Source organism: Lonchura striata, chromosome 1, assembly GCF_046129695.1.
Source record: "Lonchura striata isolate bLonStr1 chromosome 1, bLonStr1.mat, whole genome shotgun sequence".
NCBI classification, from domain to species: Eukaryota; Metazoa; Chordata; class Aves; order Passeriformes; family Estrildidae; genus Lonchura; species Lonchura striata.
The window spans coordinates 72,191,633-72,213,213 of NC_134603.1; the positions used below are offsets into that span (position 1 = coordinate 72,191,633).

Sequence of the window (21,581 nt, forward strand, 5' to 3'; positions counted from 1 at the left end):
TCTGTATGGAGGAGCTGTCAAGTTGGGTTCTTCTTTTTATCATCCTTTCTCATTATGCTCCAATTGCTCCTGTAATCAAGAGATGGATATTCTGAATTCCCATGACTGCCTTTCCTTTTCTTACAAAAGTCAATGTTTTCTTTCTGCACTGACTCGTAGCTACTACAGCCCTCACCAAGATATGGTGCATTTATTTACACGGGAAATAGCTGAAAAACAAGACAAATCTAAAACTTGCATCAGCGTTTTGGCATAAAAAATCAGTTGATTACTTCACACTAAGTACATCCCAATATCTAGCTAGTCTCATGTCACCTCTACTGAAGTAATCACTGTTAATCATTCACAGATCATTCACAGAGGGTCTTTAATATCACCATGGTCAGGCTATGTAGTTCTGCAAAAGAGAAACAAGTTCCAGATTAAATGAGTGGTCAAAGAAAACACGTTGTCATCTTAATTTTACTTCTCATCATTAACTTGGACATGCTGTAGCTGTCAATGTGACAAGAAATAACACATGATTTGTCATTTCTAATTTACAGGTCACTGGGAAGATGTTAAATTGGAACATTAGTAGTATCTACTGATAGTAAGATGTCCCACTAAGTCAGTGCATATTTTTCCACTGTCATTTCTCAAACAGGTGAAATTTTTGTTTTCTGGATGTGTTACAGGATGTGGAGATACGATGCACAAGTTTTCAGGGAAAAAATACTTCTCCATTCTAAATGCAGCCCAGCTTGATCACTCTGTATATTTTAATTCTTTGTGTCAACTCTACTCATGGTATATGTAAGCCATAAACTGTCATTTTGAATCTAACAGGGCAAGGAGTCCTTCAGCCTGCCATAAACCAGTAAAATTAATTTCAAATAGAATCCAGTCACACAGGAATACCAAGAATACAGAGGTGTGAAGAATAACTCTCAGTTTAGTTAGAAGTTCCTGGTTAGACCTCTAAAACCCAGTTAATGTAAACATCTTTTTCTCATGACAGGAACACTAGGAACAGATAGTCAGAGCAAGAGCTCAAACCCATGGCTCATCAAACTGCTTTTCTGAGTAAATGGCAGATTGACTTTGCTAATTACCTAGGAGTGGAATTAAAATAATCCAGCTTCAGCTTCATGGGAAAATGTGCCAACTATCATATAATCACCTGAAAACTATTATCAGGCATGATCCTCCATACCTAGGGCATGTCAATTCAAGGCTCTAGGAATATGAAGGGTGTGTTATAAGGATTGCACTGTGCAGAACACACCTGACTCCTGTCAGTTGTCACTTGTTATTAGTTATTAAATTTAATATTTTTTGATTTTTTTGATTTTGATTTTGATTTATTTATTCAATGCAATTGTCAGGCTTTGAGGTAGGGGAAGATGGGTGTTGCCAAGCAATTTCTTTCTGGTTTAGGGTCATTTTCTATACACTCATACAAACAGTCGCAGGTTCAGAGCAATGTCCTTATGATTCTAGGATAACTAAAATCATCTGCCTTATACAGGGGACAGACATGGATTTCTATGGAAAGATCATCCAGAAGGCAAGCCACCTCTGTCTGGATATGAGAATATTTAGCAAGTTGTTGACACTACTCCCAGTGGCAGTTTTATCCATCTCAAAGACAGAATTAAAGCATCTGCACCTGCCCTCCCTAAGCATGCTCGGGTCTCGCCAAGTAGTATGACCTTCCCTGTAGCAGCTACCAGTCTGCAGATTGCAGATCTCATTGCAGTCATGCCAGATAATGGCTGAAAAAAATAATCTGCACTTAGGAAAGGTGAAATTGAGACAGGTATTCCTCAAAGCCCCATGATAAAAAGAGAAAGTATGTTTAATATCTAGTATATGTAATATTTTTGCCATGGACTGATATAAGAAAGAACAGACACAGGAAGGATAATATCCTAAATTAGCTGGAAAGCACAAGTTACCTTCAGCGTGAAACTTCAGGGGCCTTCCAAGTATATAATTATTCCAAGAAGTTTTGTGTAAGAGGGACTAATCATAAAAGCCTCAATCTTTTTCATCTTTCTACATGTTGTAATAGTCACTATAAAAAGACTTTTCACAGCAAAGGGGAAAGGTTTACATAAATCAAGAACTACACCAACACCATTAAAATTATAGCAACTGTTATTATGTTTACCTGAGGATACCTAGCAAGGGAAAAGCCCTCACAATACTGAATTACAACTGGCACACTAGATAATTTTCTTTAAATTAAAAACCCAAACAAACAATACCCCACCCTGAAACTGACCTCCTCTAGATGTGCTCTTTTATATGCTGCCTCTTTCTATTTCTGTCTGATTGAGCATTTCTGTTTCAGGGACCAAGCCTTGTCTCTGGGGCAAGCTCCCCAGTCCCATCAGATGGTGCCCTGGTGATGATCCTCTGAGCTGGCCTGCCATGTAACACATGATCCCCTAAGAGCTATTGCTTTTTCTGCACACTCCCAGCTATTTCTGTCAGCATTCAGGCTCTTTGCTGCAAGGGTCTATTACAGTGACACAGACAGCAAAATGAAGCAATTAACACCATGCATATATCCATCAAGTGTGCCCAGCGTTGTCAGCAGACCTGTGGGACTGTACAATTTGAGGGACTTTTTATAGTGGAGTAGACCTCAAGTCACATTGGCTTATCTGTAAGTACTCCGTGCAGCCTTTAGACATAAAATAAATAGGTTGGCTGCAGTAGTTCTGCTTACTACTCTAACTTTTACACAAATTCTGATTATTTATCATTTGTACAGTAAGAGTTTTAAAAATCATCTCTTATTGCTGATAAGACTAGCTATTTCTCAGACAAAATAGAAATTTAAACAAGGCAGTGAGACAAAACCTAAGAAAACACAAGATGATTCATTCTTCATTATTAAGAGTTTTTAAGTGTTAGGTTTTCAGTGATTATAAAATCAGCTTATAGTTTGAAAGTAAAAAATAAACTAAAATAGATTTCTCAGTCACTGCCACAGATATCCCTTTAATTTTTCCTGATTTGAATGACAGGTCAGTGCAGTATCAACAAAATCAGTAAGATTTCTTTTTGCTAAGTATTCTTAGCCCCACTTAAAGATTTCTTTATCTCTAAACGGCTGTCAGAATTTAGCAATCCTGCATGTGGACTAAGTATAACATAGGTTTTGGAGAAAACTGTCTTGTATTAATTTAAAATAGCTCAACTGCAGTTAAATAAAACTATTCTATATCAACAAGGAATTTAGCCTAAATGAGATCTCTCTCTCATAGGTATCACTTTCACTTTAAAAGAATACTTTGCAATTAGACAAGCATCTGACAGTCTAATGTGGATACAGTCTTGGTTATTAACCTTTCTTTCAAATGCTATGACAATGTTATTTAACTTTGGTTATTCAGTTGTACCTGTTGTTTTCAAAGCATCAGAGCAATCAGGCCACCAAGTCATGCACTCAACAGTGCTGCTGTTTACTACTGTGCTTCTGAATGTCCAATCCTAAGGCTAAATGCATTGTTTTTAATGACTGCTCTATGTGATCTATCAAACAGTTGAGTCCCAAAATAATTTTTTGCTATTTTTATAGTTTTGAAAGATACACAATAAGAAAACACGTGAACTGCAATAAACATCTGAAAAGAAACTGTCTCTGTAAAACAAACCCAAAACCACCTTGAATTTTCTGGCATGAATAATTTTGATAAGATTTCATGGTATAATCAACCATAGCTTCATCTGAAAAAAAAATTCTAACTACCCCTCTCCTTTTTTGTTGTGTTTTTATGTGATGTGCAATTCTATTTAACTACAATACACAGAATTAGACATAGTGTATTGAGGGAATCTTTTAAATTATGGTATAAAAAAATTCCTCTCTGCATCAAATTTCTGTTTTGCATCAATTTTTTATTTTCTGATATTTAATTTCTCTGACGTAATATTTAGCTTCATAAAAATCACTGCACTCATTAATGCTGATCTGTTTATACAGCTTTTAATAGACTACCCATTCATTCATTATGAGCTGAAATATTGTGTCTCTTACTGCCCTTGCGAAAACCTGCTGTGGTACAGACTCTGACGGTCGTAATGGGAATAGTTTAAATATGTCAGGGTCAAGACACTTTTCTCCATTTACAATTATCTTGTTGCTAAATGGGGCTCTAGATGTGTTGAAGACTGCAAGAATGTAAATACAACAGCATCAGCTTTTGATGATGCAACATTAAATACCAGCATCAGGCACTTCTGTCCTACAGAGGACTCTGCAGCTCTTACTCCTGGCATGGACTGAGGAGCAACAGAACAGGTTTGTGGAGAAGGATGGCACTGAGGCAGACAAATAGACAAATGCAACACTTATGTGGCCAGTGGGAGCATGCCCTGAGGAAGTATTACTGGTCTCATTTAGTATTTATTTCCTGGCTACCTACTCTAGTCACTGTGAAAACTCAAAATTACTGTGTCAGATGCTTCAGCAATGGAAAGTACTCTATTTTCATTTTTCTATTCAGCTTATCTTATTGAGAACAAAACTGATCAGACATAAATGGTTTTCAATTAACCTCATTCTACCTATTGTGTTTCAGGTTATTTTCTTCAAATGCTTATATATTGGTCTATTTTGATGTTCTTAATTGCCTTTCTCTGCATTAACTATTCAAGCAATCTCTGAAGTATTATAATTCAGATTATCTGTACATCATTACTATGTCTACTTTTCTTCGCCACTAAAAGATGAAGCCTCTATTTGTCCTGTTTATGACTGTGGGAAAGTCTTTGACTTGCATGAGCTGCCCTAGCAAAAATACCGCCAAAAGAATAAAATATCCCCTATTTTATTTTTTGTAGGCTACAGTCTCAGGAAAAACTTGGCATTATGACTGCATTCTTAAGAACAATTGAAAAGCAGCAGACGAAATGCTTTAGAGTTCGGAGTAAGCATCAAAGAACTATACTATCTGTAAAAGGCAGTAATTTACTGTGTCTACAATATTATTCTGTGTACCAGCATGCTTTACACTGCTGAGATCTCTTTATAAAATTGTTTGAATGTTATTTCTCTAATATAATTTTAGCTGTAAAGAAAAATCACTCTCCTTCAGTCAAAATTGTAACATGCAACAGCTGGGGAAGGGATTTTCATTTGTACCTGAAACTTGGAAAAGGAATTTAGCCAACTTCTCACAGTGTGTGAAGTTTCCTGTCATCCTTTGATGTATGTAGTTGTGTTTGCACTGTATATCCCCTCATAATGGTTTGTCCCTCCATATCCCCTCTCTGTACCTGTTTGGTTCATCCCAGCTTTCCCATCAGTACCTGTATGTCCATCAAACCCCAACCCATCCCCCTGTCTCCTCCCAGGTGATGTGTCCATCACCTGGTGACCCTTCCCCTTTGTCCAGATCCTTTCCCCAGGATCACCAGGTAACTGGACCCTGGCTGGGACTCCTCCCAGACCCCCTCCTCAGTGGTCACTCTGAGGCCTTGCCCCCCGAGAGCCGCTCCCATGTCCTTCCCCACTGGCCGTTCGGTTTTCCCCGCCCCCCCTATATCTGGCAGCTCTGGGCCAGGAGACCCTCTCTCTTGCTCTGGAGGTCCTTCAGAGTCAGATGTGGCCTGGGATCTCTCCAGGCCCTCATTAAACTTTGGAACTAATCCTGAGGGAGAGCACCTCTTTCCTTTGCTTGTGGGACCAGCTCATCTTTGGACTCACGAGGGAGCTTCTCCAAGCCCCCCGGGATCCAAGGAGAAGTTCCTTCCCTCTGCCCACCTCGCCCCACTGCCCAGCTGGCCGGGTCCACAGGGGATCTGTTCCCGTAGATTTGAGGGGGAGACTATTTGAAGAACAACTAGTACTAACAAACAAACAAACAAAGTCTTAGTTTTGACAGCTCTTTCCCCTTGACTTAATCCCAGTGTAGCTCTAGTGCTTTTCAGGAATACATGCAAGCCTCTTTTCTATGCACTCAGAAATATTTCAGTGCCTGAGTTGGTCATGACAAAAGTGCAACTTCAGAAACAAACATACGCCAAAATACATTCCTGACCTGGAATTTCAGGTTTTACCTGCAATTGGTTAGTACTAGTGGGCATGTTCTACCTACAGAAGACATATTTGACTATAATAATAGAAAAGGACCAGACCACCACATAAAATTAATAGTTAATTAAAAATATAATTATGATCTTTCTCTAGCAGACCAGTTTGCTTATTTAATGAAACTTCTAAACAACAACAAAAACAAAATCTATGAAATAGTTTCACAAGTATAGTTTCTGTAATCAGAAAAAAACCCACCCAAATCTAAGAGCAAAACCTATGACAAACAGACTTTGGGTTACATTTTTTTAAAGCTTATTTGCTAAATATCTTGCAGTCTTAAAAGACTAATTTGTGCATCCTTTCTCCCCTCTCTCAAGTAATGATGAACTCAGCGCTAGAGATTTGGTATCCTCTGGAGCCATCCTCTGCTCCATTCTAATAAGGCATTTAGAACTGGGTCTCCAGCACACTCAAGTCTTTGTGTAAAGAATGTCATTGCACTAGCTCTTAGAAGGAAAAAAAGAAGTGATTTGAAGCCAAATATCTCTGCATTAAAACTTTCTCAGTCATTTGAGTGTCTTGCATTGCAGTGAGTCCTGCTGTCCCTAAATTCTCTTAACTGACTACTATGAACGAAAGAAGTGCTTTAATGCATAAATTGTAGGTCCCTGTCTTTGTCTCCTTTGTGGCTCACACACACAAATGGAACAGTAAGAAGTCAGTTTGTCAGAAAAACCAGCCCATTTAAATATCTAGTGAATGTCTGTTACATGGAAAACAGTCCATATACCACATAGACCCACTGGCCATACAAATTCAGTTTAAGAGCAATCGAACACATGTAGTAAAAAACAAAGTGCCACAACTGTCAAACTCCTTCTATCACATAATGCAAGAAGAGAAATCTATGATTCAGGTATAAACCCAGTAATTTTACATTTCCAAATAAACAGACACTTTGAAAGGATGGGAAGCTGAAATGAGTCCTCCTAGTTTGATGATAAAGGGATGTGAATCTGTTTCTAGACAAACACAAAAGCTAAATCTTGAAAAAAAAGAAAAAAAATAGAGCTTATTTCAGACATAGCAACTCAGGAGAGCATCTGTATGAGGAAAAACTACTTTAAAACATGGGACGGGATACCATGACACTGTCATTTTGTTTTCTCACTCTGTTAAAATAATTATTCTACTTGGGCTAGATGAGAGCTTAGATGTGACTTTCTAGTTCTATAAATATGAGAATAAATAATGGTATTAGAGATGAATTTTGGATTCCATTTTGACATAAGACTCTACTTTTTATGCTCTGATTTTCATTTTTCCATTGGGTATGCTGATTTTAAAGTTTAAACTGTTGTTACTAAACCAAACCTGAAAGTTTTGGATGAGGTATTACAACATATTTCATATTCTTTTTATATACTTTGGTAGACAAGCTCGGTAAGTCTGTTTGCCTCTGCCCTTAAGTTTGAAACATTAAAAACATTATCAGGAATGCAGTTCTTCTCAGGTCTTATAAATCAAAGTACTGGAAAGTTATTCTACTCTCTTGCTTTGGTTTTAGAACTCAGTGAAAAGGATAATTCCAAAAATAAGACCAGAAACAATGTAAATAGGTATATTTAACAAAGTTACCACTCTAAAAATTCTATGAATAAAGATTAGGTTCCAGAAAAAACACAAGCAATATGCAATCCTATCAAGCTGGAGGAAAAAACAAATAGGATCGTGATTACTCAAGTAAGATGATTCCCTTAACCTACAAAGCAATCTCCCTGGCACATCTGAGTTTCAAGTGCCTTCCTGCATCTATTTTGCAGTCTTGAAAAGCCATTATCAGTGCAGTGCCTTGAGAAGAAAGGAGGGTAAATCAGCTTTGGTTGTTGACTAATCAGATGAGCACAATTATTACAACACAAATCAATTAATAATCTCTTTTTGATCATCTACTTAGAAACTTTAATACAGAGGATAAGAAGTCACAAAGCAGAACACTTATTAGAGTATCAGAAGTATGAAATGCTGCTATGAAACAAATTAAGTTATAGCACAGCACAGCAAAGTAGAAGACATGCTTTTCATTTGTGTGATTGCCCATGTTCTCAGTGAATTGACTTCTATGGACATTTCTCTGGCTGGAGTCTCTCTCCAAATCTGAGAAGTGTCTTTCTCCCCTACCAAACTAAAAATCTTTAGAAATGCTGCTGATTTGCCATTTTCCCCTAGTTCTAAACTAGTTTGTAGTATGTAAGTTCTTTTACTGTCATAATCCTGTCACGTTTACCAGCTCCTCCTTCCGAATTTTCAGTTAGGCACCTCAAAATTAATTTATCATTTGCTCATATTATTTCTTTCTAGTCACATAATTAAACTATACTGTTCCTGTGAAATGACATTTTCTTATTTCTAGAACAATCTCTACCCTCAATTTTGTTTTCTTTATGCTTTAACTTCATTAAAGACATCAAGGTATCTATGCTGCTTCCCAGTAATAGCATCTCAGGGTGCTATGAATTTTTGAGCTAAATACCTGTAAAAAAATCTCATTATCATAAATTGCCTAATTCTAAAAAAAATATAATGTGATGAATAATAAATTACAATTCTTATGCTGTGTCCAAATGCACTGTCAGCATAAGAAATAAATATGTATGTTCGTGTCCTATTTTCATGACACTTAACCTGATATTGCCAGTGAGCATCCTACCTCAAATTATGTCGCATCATCCCATCTCCAAATGGCTTTATGTGTACACTGAGGGATGGTAAAAGAACTGACCCTCTTGAGTGCCCTTCAGCCTAATGAGTCACTGTGCATCACTGCTGCTTAGCACCGTGCTCTAACCAACAGTGCTAATCTCAGGGCCAACCTGTGAAAAAAGAAGGGGATCACTCTACTACACCCTACTTACCCCCACCTAGTTCCATGCCATACAGAACTATGAACAAATTCTGCTGTGAGAGTTACTGTCCATGCTCTGCACCCCTTCAGCTGATATCCCAGGGATGGTATCTGAAAACCTGGATCTTCTGCCTCAACAAACTTCTTACAAGACTCTACAAAAACTGCCCTGTTTTGATGCCTGACTCTCTTTTATGCCACGGGAACTGCTCAGGAGGCAGATATTACTTACAGTAAGAGATTTAATTTTTCCCTTTTCATTTTAACACATACCCTTTGAATCAATTTGCTCATTCCTGTTAAACTAAATGCCAAATTCAAACTTTGCATTGGTGCCTTTAGATGCTTGTGAAACTCTTGCATGTGTAACAGACTCTTTACTTTGTTATTTGCTTGGCCTTGAATTATACTATTCTGGTTCAGATATTTCCCCCTCCCATCTACAAAGACATGCATGTAACACATTACTGTATTTGTCTCATCCTGATTCTTCCTATAAATTGCACCATAACACTTGTATGTCGTGAAAGAAGAGGACACCTCACCCTCAACCTTTCCCCCAAAAATATAGTTTGCAGGAGCTGTGTGTATCTGATTGAATGAAGTTTTCTGCAGAATCACCATCTCCTTTCTCTCATGATGCACCTTTGTCCATCCTATTTCCATCAAGTTTAACCTTACATAAGAGGACATGTACATAGATACATGTTTCTTGGGCCAAGAGACAGAATGTATTGTGTTCTAGAAACCCACAATTCACCAACAATAAAAAAAAGAGTGGGGAAAAAATTATGCAAACTGAATAACCAGAAAAAGTTGAGAGCTGGTTTCAAGTACAAAGTTACTGGTGCTGTGACAAACTTCAGCCTCGGTCTGTAGTTAATTATTCCTACGCTGAGGAATTTCTGTTTTTACTTTTCAGTTGACAATAAGAATTCCCTGAGCAAGAGATACTCAGCACCATCCCTACTTGCTGCCATGTGACCTGCTTTTACAACAAACCTCTCCTCTAACAGTGCTCTGACTGCAGCGGTGCTATGCAGGGGAAAAGAATCATCTTCTGTATGATTCATTTGCCAGTCAGACCAAATTAGCAGAAAGATAATTACAGCTTATAAAGGTGCCTGTTCTTTTGTGAATAAACACTCATTCTAATTTTGTAATTATTATTTTACCATTCTCAGTTAATCGTCAGTTACTCGAAAATATAGCTTCCTCTGAAACAGTGCAAACACAATTCCCTGAATTACAGTGAAATTTCCTGTATTAGGTATAAAGATTGCAAATTACTTAATAGAACTTTAGCAAACTTAGTACTTATTTCCCAGCTCAGAGAAGATTTCCATTGCCAAAACCTTGGTGAAATAAATATGTTAGTACCAAATATGAGAGCATTTTTTCTTCCTTTCTTAGCAGGTGGCTCTGGTAAAATGACACTCCATCAAGATAGTAAGCGTATGAATCGAGTATTGCAATATTCCTGTTCCTTGTTCTTGATTTATCTTTCTGCCCAGAGCAGATTGTCTCCATGTCCTTCCTCTGGACTTGCTCCAACAGGCCCATGACCATTTTGGGGGCCCCAGAGCTGGATGCAACTTCCAGCTGCTCTCTCAGGAGAGTAGTGCAGGAGAGCCACGTCTCTCCATTTCTTGGCTATGCTGCTTTTGATGCAGCCCAGGATAGCACTGGGCTGTAAGCACACACTCTTGGCTCATGTCCAGCTGCTCACCCACCAGAACTCCCAAGTGTTTCTTGGCAGGGCTGTTCTCAGTGGCTTCTCCCAGTCTGCACTCACCTCTGTGATTTGCCCTGACCCAGGTGTGGCACCTTGCTGTTTTGACTTAACTTCATGAGGTTCTCATGGGCCCACTTCTCAAGTTTGTTCCTGTCTCCTCTGAATGAGGCCCATTCCTTCTGTTGTGTCAACTACACTGCTCAGCTTCACATCATCTGCAAACTTACTGATGGTGCATTTGATCACTGATATTGAAGAGCCCCAAGACAGAGCCTTGAGTGGCACCACTCATCACCAGTCTCCCTCTAAAGACAGAGCCACTGACCACAACTCTCTGTCTGCATCCATCCAGCCACCATGTGAGGCAGAGGTACTGGAGGGGCCTCTGCTGGGGCTCACCCTCTCCTGCTTACTGCAATCAGAATCAGATAGTGATTGCACTTTGCTGGGCACAAGTGCCACTCCCTGTATCCTTGGGCTCTAGCAGCAGGTATCTCTGATCACAGCTCTGGGAACTTAGCTGTATAAAACCATCAGGGTTTAGGAAGGAAAAAACTGCACACCCATACTTCAGAAACACCCCTGACACCAATGGGTGCCACTGAACACTTCAGGAACATTAATATGGACTCTTCTACTGGAGGAAGCTTTGGAAAAGTTATTTGTATTTCATATGCAGTATTTATCCTGCACTAACTTCCTCTGGAGACACAGGATCTATCCTGAGAGTATTCACTGGGAGAATTACTGAGAAACAATGATTCTGTAGTTCTTTGCCTTCTGCTCTTCCACAGTGTAGTCAAATCCCTAAAACAAAACTCTTGGTAGTAATCCATACCCGGCTTCAATTTAATCTGCTTAATCTGCCTGCTTCTCACCAAACATATCTTCACTCTTCCCTCACCACTTTACCTAAAATGTTGCTTTCAGTATCATGGTATTAAGCCACACAACATCACTGTCATCCATGTAATTTGTTCTCTTGACAATCTCCATGGAAAGCAGCACCCTGGCAGATGGAAAACACAAACTTCAGTGTTTTCCCACACTTCTGGATATGTGCTGGGCTTCTCCAAATCCTTTGTGGGCTGGGCAGTGGTACTGCTGTGATGGCTGCAGCCAAAGCCACTCACATGCGTGTAAGTGAATGCCTGAAATTCAATCCACACCATGAAATATTTTCTCAAAATACACCTAATTAAACGGAGCTGTTAAACATTCCTAATTCAGGCAGCAAAACCTCATACACCTGTCTTTGCTATCCGTTATAGGGTCCTACAGGAATCTCGTCATGACTATCAATATGCCTCCTGCCCTCTTTCCCCAGATAAAAGTTATACCACTTAGGTCTTCAATTTACACATTTATATCCCAAAGTCCACTTGGAAACTCGCACTATAACCTGTCTCAGAAGATTCAGGCAGTCTGCTAGGCTGTAAATTTGATTTACAAATCTGCCCTGTTAACTGAACAAAACATGACAGCCAAAAAAAAAAAAAAAAAAAAGCAATGCCAGAGAAGTTGACCACTACTATAACACCAGAAAGAAAGCAGTAACAAGTATAAACTCTCAAAGTTTACTTTAAAGATTAAGTGCAACCATCTTTATTTATTTAGACCAATGGTGAAGTCACTCTGAACAAACAGCAGAAAGTTCTAGAAATATTTCAGTATAGAAGTTCAGAGAACTCCAAAAAAATATGTTAGTATCAATGAGATTGAAAAATAAGACCTAAATGTCCCAAAACTGTATTAGTTTGGTAAAGTAATTAACAAAAAAAATCTACTGTACTTCGTCTATGTCCAGTTCTTCAAAAATTGTAGTATTAATATTTTGCATAGAATTTTAAAGTTTGGTTGCAATTTCAAGGGCATTTAACTGAATTTAGAGACTTACAAATGGCAAAACACTGTGAATGTAATGGTCAATACTTCTCTGCAATTTCATCTTGATGTAAAGAATACAAAAAGCAGCTTGCACCTGCAATTCTGAAAGTGTCTATTTAAATTAACATTAATTAAAAATATCCAATATTGTAACTGCACATATCAATTTAAAGTACCATCAAAATACCACTTATTTGCTTATTTATTATGAGAACCCAAATTAACACTTACTAGCCTATGTGACCATAATTGAAAACAGATTTTCAGATACAAATCCTTCTCAAGCTGTTTGGCTGACATTTGAAAGTAATCATACTTGCAATTGCTAATCAGCTCATCGTGGTAACATGCTTTACAGACCATTACAGTTAGAAAGTCAAGCACTGAAAGCTCACATAATACCTAAATTAAGTTTGCTTCTGCATCCTTCATACAACCCCCTTTAATAGAATGGTTGTGATATGTTGTTTACAGTAACTTTTCACCCCTGTAGGACTCACTGTGTATGAAGGAATCCACCACACACAATGGATTTATTTGATGTGAATGACAGTTTCGCTTAGAAGGGTTTGTTGGGATTGTTTTCCATTAGCCTGCTCACCTCTGTCAGCAAGTGCTCCATGATCAATGCAAGGGAAGATGAATAATGGCCCTGACATGAGAAAGGAGGCAAGGGAATTTTGTTCTTTTCCAGATTTTGTCTCAGAGCTTGTACTTCCTGTATTCCCAGTTTTCCAGGGGTTTGACTTGAAACTCTGGAGTCATTAGCATAATATTAGAATTGCTGGTTGGAAGAACCATTGGGAAGTAATCAGAGTCCAACCTGCTGCCAATGGAAGGATTATCAAGACCAGATAAGGTCAGCAGTTTTGCTGAAGAGCCTTGAAGTGATCAAGGGATGGATATTCCACCACCTCTCTGTTCCAGTGTTGCACTGCCTACCTGCTAAAGAGCAACATCCAATCTGAACTGTGCTGCTTTTGCCAGGATTTACAGCCTGTGCTAATCAAACAGTAGGAATAGTATATTTCATCAGCGCTCTCCTTTCATCCACATGGACAAACACTTTATCACAGAAGGCAATCATGCTCACTAAACATGATTTGCCAGTGGTAAATCCATGCTGACTGTTCCTCCATCATATGCTTTGAAATGGATTAATAAAAAGTCACAGTTTGTTTTTTTTTCTGTGGTTTCTCAGACTATTTCTGTTCTCCTAAAAGCCAAATTTTTAGCCTTTCTCTAGTTCTCAGTACCTCCCCGAAACACCATGTGATAAATGCGCCACAATTGCACAAATCAGCTTTTTTTGCAATACCCTTGGGTAAATTCCGTCCAGTGTCATGGATCCAAATACATACAAACACACACATATATATGTACATTCTTCAAATAGCCCTTATCCTGTTGATGCCCATGGCTGCTATCTTGATCTTCTTAAAATACACTGAAATGTACAGGAGTCCAGGATTTGCCTGATAAAACTGTGGCACAACAGGTGTTGAGTTCTTCAGTCTTTTCCCTTTTATCCACCACTAATTTGTCTTCCCCGTGCATTAATGGACTTCTATTTTCTCAACTTCTTTCTCCTTTTAGGATACATATGCCTGTAAAATCCCCTGCTGTGACCCTTTATATCCCAAGTTACCCCCCACTGGTCTTTGATCTTCTTCATTTTATCTCCAAATGCAGCTTTTCACATTCCTTTGTTGTTCTGGTTTCCATTCTGGTTTCTTCTTGTGCTTCAGGAGACTTTCTGTTTACCACCAAGTGAATGGTTCTGCCATAATTTCCCGTTTTCCTGTATAGCAGCATTATTTGCTCCTAAGTTCCCAGCAAGCTGATTGCTTTTTGTCTGGGGGTTTGGCTGGTTTTGGGGTTTTTTGTTTGTTTGTTTTTGGTTTGGTTTTGTTTTTTTTTAAATTCATGCCCAACTTTTCCCTCTGAAATGGATTCACAAAGGATTCAAAATCCACAGAGTGTGTGACTGCCATGGAATTCTTGATGCTGTGGTCAGGAGGAATGATCAAATACCTATGCAGGTACGTTTAACAACCAAACTTCAACTTGGAAGTATGCCACTAGAGTTGAGAATAAAAACCTAAATGTATAGTACAGGCCCACAGGATGTTGATATCAAATGAAATAGTCTGTACTGCTGGCTGAACGTGCTGATGTGAGCCTGCTGCAGGGCACACATACCCAGTGCTGCAAGTTGCCTTCCACTTGCACTGCCAACATCATTCCTGTTTCCTGCCTGGGTATCAAGGACTGCAACAGGAGTACTGCTTCAGGTGAGGAAGTAGCAGAAACTGTGCTGAGGCCCCTAACTTCATTTCACATTAACTATGAAAAGAAGCAGAGTAAACTTCCAAATGGCATCTGCTGGAAACCATTCTATTTCTCATTGCAGATATTAAACATGAACAAATATTAATTATTGATAAAATAGATTAATAATTTGTTTCTTAGTGAATACATGAACTTGAAAGAATGAACAGCACAAGGACATACCTCCAGCAGAGAGGAGTAAATGTAAAATTATTAAACAGGAAAGGCATAAATAAGCTTAGATGCCTGCCAAGAGACTCATTCCCAATACTGCTGCATGTCTGCAGAATTGAAAATTCCAAGTATTCAGATGTCACTATAAACATGATCAATCTTTTTCTTTCCTTATCTAAGAATAAGAAGTAAGGAAAGAAAGAATGAAAAGTTATTATTAGTCCTATTCTAAACCAAGAAGAAAACAGGTGGGTAGTTTCACTGTTATCCTCATAACACATTCCTGCACTTGATTTAAGAATGAGGGCTATCAGGTTAATTTAGATTACAAGGAACAATAGAAATCAATTACTGTTACTGTATGGCAGCTACCTGCTTTGATAGATTAAGGTCAGTACATGACAGTTACCACAGTATTAAATAAACTACAGTTCCTGCATATTTTTTAAAATCTATTGCATCTGATACAAGCTGTGGTTTGCATTAGAATCCCCCAAACTGTACTAAACGGAAAATACCTGAAGTACCCTCATACAAAGTAAAATATATTTACTTTGCTAAAGTATGATCAGTTGAAGCTCTCCATATTTGTAGGGGAGGAATTATAAATAGTATCTAAGGATTATGCTACTTTCATTTTGTAAACTCTAATCTTTTTAGTTTGTAATATAAAGATAATTTACTATAATGGTCTACCCGAACTGTTGAAGAATGGCTGACTACATAACACATCCACTAGCAATAAAACATAATGATATGGCTCATGCTATGAAAACCTAACATTTGTTTACATAAATTTGCCCCTATTTAGTAATTATACTGCATGTCTGCCATAAGGTCAGGCAAAATGTAACCCTGGCAGAAGCGACACTGTAAGCATTACAATCTAGACAGAGATATGTTGGAGAATTATGGGGGATAATTAATCAGTTAATGCTTTCCATGGTGTTTCATGATACGTGGAGCCTTGATTCTCAGACAAAATATTTGTGCTAATGCAATCACTTCCCACTGCCTTAAAACAAATTCTACCAACCCCATTATTCAGACCAAAGAGTACCAAAAAAAAAAAAAATATATATATAAATACATAAAATCCCCTCTAGAGATGCACGTCTTCCTGTTTTATTAGCAAGTAATTATGCATTTTCATTAAAGATAATAATACTGGCAAAGTGCTTGAAGTACTTACATATTCAGGGGAAAAATTGTAAACCAAACTGATTATTTACAAATCATTGTATACACAAATGTGACATACATATATCACTAGTATGTCGCTAAACAACCAGTAACTCATTTAGGTCTCTAGTTAAATAAGACACCTAAAACAAGTCCTAAATCACTTTTATAATCAAAGGAAGACAATTTGTTTTCCTGAAGTCTTTCAAGGTGGAAACACTGCCTATTTATGTACTCCAGGTTTTTTGATTACAGCCCAAACAGAATAATAATAATTAAAAAAATCTTGGAAATCTTTGAGTAATTCAGTGCCTAAGGACTCTTTTATCTGACTCTTCTATAACCTAGCTGAAGGCAAAAACAAAACTAACAATTCTCTAAAAGGTAAATGATACAAAAAAGCAAACACATGGTTCTTGTAAAAACAATTAAAAATTCCCATGTCATTTCTGTATAAAATTTCAGTTCCGAAAACGGTATCATTCATGTGAATTTCCCTCTTCCCCGTTTCAGTGCTGGTAATTCCGGTGGCAGCAACATTCCTGCTGATTTTGCAGGTGTATCTTGTGTCTGGACCAGGTGTCCTCTGTAACCTCTGCAACCTAGTGACAGGAAAGGGTGACATGGTTCTATCTAAGAGTGGGCTAAGGAGGACTACATTATTTCCAAACCAGATATCTATTACAGAAGATACTAGCCTAGTTACATCACCATCCTTGATGTTAAATTAATAAAGCTGCACCCTCCTTCTTGAACTTGTCTCAGTTGGTTCTTCTCTTAAATGTCCCAGTTAATCCTTCTATTGTGCACAGCAAATATTCATAATAACTCACAAATGTTTTGTTTTTGGTCATGCTCTTGGTGAATACAAACAGAAACATTACTCTCTGCTCTGCTCCCTTTATCACATCGGCTATAAAAAGGAAAACCTCCCAGTGTGTTTATTAACTAAAAATAAGATTGTCCTTATTTCTGAGGATTTATGAAACTTAAATACTTCTGAGGTCATAAGCTGTGCCCAAGGCCAGGCAGCTGTAGATCTCTCTCCTCACTGACTGCAAGTGCAGACTGCAAGCACAGACAGCTGACTCTAATGCTTAAGTAACTACCATGAGTGCAAACAACATTGTGCATTTTCCCATATTGCATTGATTAGGAGACATTCCTTAACATGAAGTCTGGCAACCAAACACAGCAGGTATCAAAATTAACTGAAGTCAATCAATTTGACTAATCAAGTAAAAAACTTCCTCAGCACAAATCAATTATAGAAAGCAAATACATGGAATAAAGTAATATTTTTGTAAATAACTATTTTTATCATCCATCCTAATAAGTGTTTTTACTTCATTATGGTTTTAAAAGAACCCTAAGCTCAAATTTGTGTGGGCACAATACATATATTGTGCCCTTACATGACCATCTTTTTTGAAACACTTTCCAAATATTGTTCGTTTGTACACAGTAAATCCAATACAAAGATGGATTAATGACAGCAGGGGGAAAAGAGGAGGTGTTTCACAATACTACTGTCCTTCAAGAGGAAACACTGAAGCTGGAACCAACTAACTGTAATAAATTACTACCTGACAAAAAGAAATTAGTTGTGAATGTAAAAATGCTACACTAGGACAAATAATTCAAAATTACTTTGTCACAGAAATAGTCTAGCTAAAAATACTATTATAGAATCATAAAATGGTCTGGGTTGGAAGGGGTCTTACAGAACATCTGGCTGCAGTCTCCCTGCCATGGGCAGGGACACTTTCCACTATCCCAGGGTGCTCAAAGTTCCATCCAGCCTGGCCTTGAACACTTCAGGGATGGGGCATACACAACTTCTCTGGACAACCAGTTCCAGTACCTTATCCCCCTCACAGTAAAGAATTTCCTTCTAACATCTAATCTAAATCTACTCTGTTTGAAACCATTTCTCCTTGTCACTATATGCTCTTGTAAAAGGACATCTATCAGGCAGATGTTAAATGTTTCCCCAGCACATGCTTATGCATTTTAAATACTGGATTTTTAATTTTTTTTACTGAATGTACATTCTTTCCCAAGAAAACTTTCCCACCACTAATAAAGATGTTGAAAATACTGTATGTGAAGCTAATATAGGGAAGACAGTAGGAAATAAACAGCTGAAATACAAACCCCCCAGTATCTTTAACTGATTTTTGAAGAGGGCAGTGTGCCACCTTGTTTTTTGTATTAGACTGAAACTTTGCACAGACTTTGTGGGCAGAACACACAAAATCCTCTCCTTTTGTGCTGCTGTTGCCTTTCTGAGATAGTGTTTGCAAGGCTGTGTGTGTCTCAGTAAGCTGTAGCTGGAAATCAGCACCACCTTGCCCAAGCTTTACATCATCTCATTTCACTTGTGTGTTAGTTTGTATTATGACTGCGGGGTTTTGTAATTTTCCCTTCTTCTCCCCATTCCCCCTTCCCCCTTCCCGTGTGTTCCCCCTCCCTCCCGCGGTCCTTTGTTCCCCTTCGCCACGCGGTCTGCCCCCCCCCCCCCCCCACCTTTCCCATCGCTGTCCCCGGGGTTTCCCTGCCCCTCTCCCCTGCCTCCCGTCCCACTGGCCGCAGCTCATGTTCCCCCCGCCCCCGGCACGGGATATAACCAGCCCTCGGTCGGTGCCCCGGTGTCTCAGGAACACGCTCCCACAATAAACACGTGTCTGCACCCGAGCCCTGTGTCACCATTTCATCTGTCCCCGCGCTAGAACTGAGCCTCGCAGAGCCGAAGGGGAAAAGCGGCACCGCCTCTCCCCTGCTCCCGCTGTGTCCTGCCAGCCCCTGCCTGGAGCCGGTCTCGCACGGCAACAAATGACCACAGAAATGTTCAAATTAGATAAAATCAATGAAATTTAACTGAATTAGTGAAAAGCATCACTTGCTTTTTACTTCTATTTTTATAGAAGCATAAATTTACCCTCAAATTAACTGTCCACATTACTAATCCTCTCAGAAAGGGGGGAATCCATTCTATTGCTAGTGGTCTTCATTTCTCAATGTGCTCTTACTAGATTTCCCTCTCTTCATCAAAAGAGATCAATGAAAAATCTTCCAAAGTGCTAAAACTCCTCTATGGAGATTTGCAGTGATTATAACAAGAATACTTTCTCAACACTCACTAGGCAATGTTTCACAAAATATGATATTCTGAAATGTCATCTGCTTTTCTGGGTTCAGCTCAGACATACTCAGTGGACTGCAAACTAAGCAGGCCTGGCAGTCTCCAGCCTGTTTCATCACATCCCTCAGGAGCTGTATTTTTATTTATTTACTTACTTCATCAAGAGAGTTCTTGGGAAAATATTTCCCAAAGAGATAAAAGTTGCGAAGCTTGTGAATGTGATTAGTAGGGACAGCAGCTCTTAGGGCTTCAGTGCTACACTTACTGCTGAGAGCATTTCTCACCAGCTCTCAGTAGCTCACCAACTTGCAGACATGGGGAATGCCATGAAAGCCTTCTCTCAGAAAAAGATTTGAGCACTGCTTTAACTTGGGTTGCTGGCATTAATTACTCCTTGTGCCTGAAGTCCACCAGTTCACATGCCCACAACATTTTGAAAGGAGGTGATAAAATGCTAACTCTGTGATGTTAGCTGGCTTATCCAGAAGGCTGAAGCAAGCTCAGCATACTTCAAATACATCTCTCTACTGCAAATCCTCAGACTGAGAAGAGACCAAATGATCCTCCATTCCTAGGCAAAGTTTCTTCAGATTTGAAGCCATTTATCAAGAGACAAAAAGGGAAAGTACACACTGCCTTTCCTTCACTATTCAGAGCCATGTGTTTTCACATGTTCCTTTTTCACATTGCCTAGTAAAGCAAATAGTTTTAGGAGGAGAAAATCTATTCAATATAGAAATCATGCGATGAGCACCAAAGAACCCAAACTTATTGAGTGTTATTTTATTATCTTTGGTGAAATTGAGTGGACATACAAACTCTGAATGACTGTGTTTCTCATCTTTCTTGGGTAAATAAAACATCATCCTCTATCATCAATCACCGTGACCATGAGTGGTGCCACAAAATAGTCACAATCAGCTTTTCTCTCATGCTGAGATAAATAATATTTTCTGTGGAGCCAGACTAGATGAGTTTTTCAAAGTATCCATTCAAAAAGAACTACTTAGGATTTTTGATGGTCAGCAAAGCCACCACAGAGGTACACCTTGATTCCCAGTGACACTTGTGGTTATTCTTCTCAATGGGCCCAGACAGCCAAGAAAAGATTGGCTCCATCTCTTTATCTTCTCAAACAGTGACGTTATGGATAAGCTCTAAAATACATGTGGTACCACACAGGCTTAGGGGGCTCTTCCCAAAAAGAAAACATCTGTGGCATTGTGATACGCAGCTCTGCAGCGGGACAGAGTCAGCTAGAATCAAGTCAGCAGGACACTAAGACTCAAATCATACTGTATTACAGTGTCTGGCAAGCTAACACTTGTTACTGCATAAATAAAAACTGTTTTGAAATGACAAAAAACTCAACAAAGTTGAAGCCATTTCACAAAATAAACTATTTACTTTCTTCAAAGCATTCACATCCACAAGGCTTAAACCTTTTTGCAGAAGGAAATGTAAATTAACACTACCTAACTATGCAAATAAGAGTGGACATTTAATTTTCACAGTAGGCACTAGTTAACAGTAGGAATTAAAGGAAAGGAATTAAAAGCATCAAAAACTGGAAAAACAGTCAGTCCTTGAAAATATACTTGAGATATTTAACAGCCCCCACATTTAAGGCTAGGGTACATCATAGGCCATTCAGCCTTGGAAATAACATTTATAATTTTGTTATTATTTCTAAGTCTAAGAATATCATAGAATACAAAAGGAATATTCATTATTTTCACATGTAGGTCTATAATTTCCAGAAACAGTAAATTATTTAAATACAGGAAGAACACACTCCTGCCATAGCAATAAGTAAATACTTCTAATTGTATGACACTCAGTTAAGCTGTGGACTTTTTTCCTTGAAATAATCCACATACATTCATGTTAAAGAGAATAAAATATGTCAGTTGAAGAATAAGAACTACATTTCAGCTAGGTCCTCAACTCTCAACATACAGGTGCGAGTATTTCTATTTGGTATCCAAACATGAAGCCCCACTGACCTGTAAGTGAGTTTCTTTGTTTGCCCAGGAACAACTTAGTATTTTGAAGAGGTGTGTTGACAGGTCATGCTTAGGCTAACCCTGTGCAAAATCAGCACACTGGGAGTTTGTTCTGTGTTTGAAGGCAGAACAGCCCTCAATTGCAGAGCAGTCCAGCATTTCTTTTGTCAGATACAATGATG

At 38.5% G+C, this 21,581-nt stretch overlaps 1 protein-coding gene across 7 annotated transcripts in view; it reads right to left on the minus strand.

Annotated features, from left to right (window-relative positions):
* Positions 1-21,581, minus strand: part of CTNND2 (catenin delta 2) — a 641,711-nt gene that overhangs the window by 100,812 nt on the left and 519,318 nt on the right. The gene's annotated exons all lie outside the window — the stretch shown is intronic.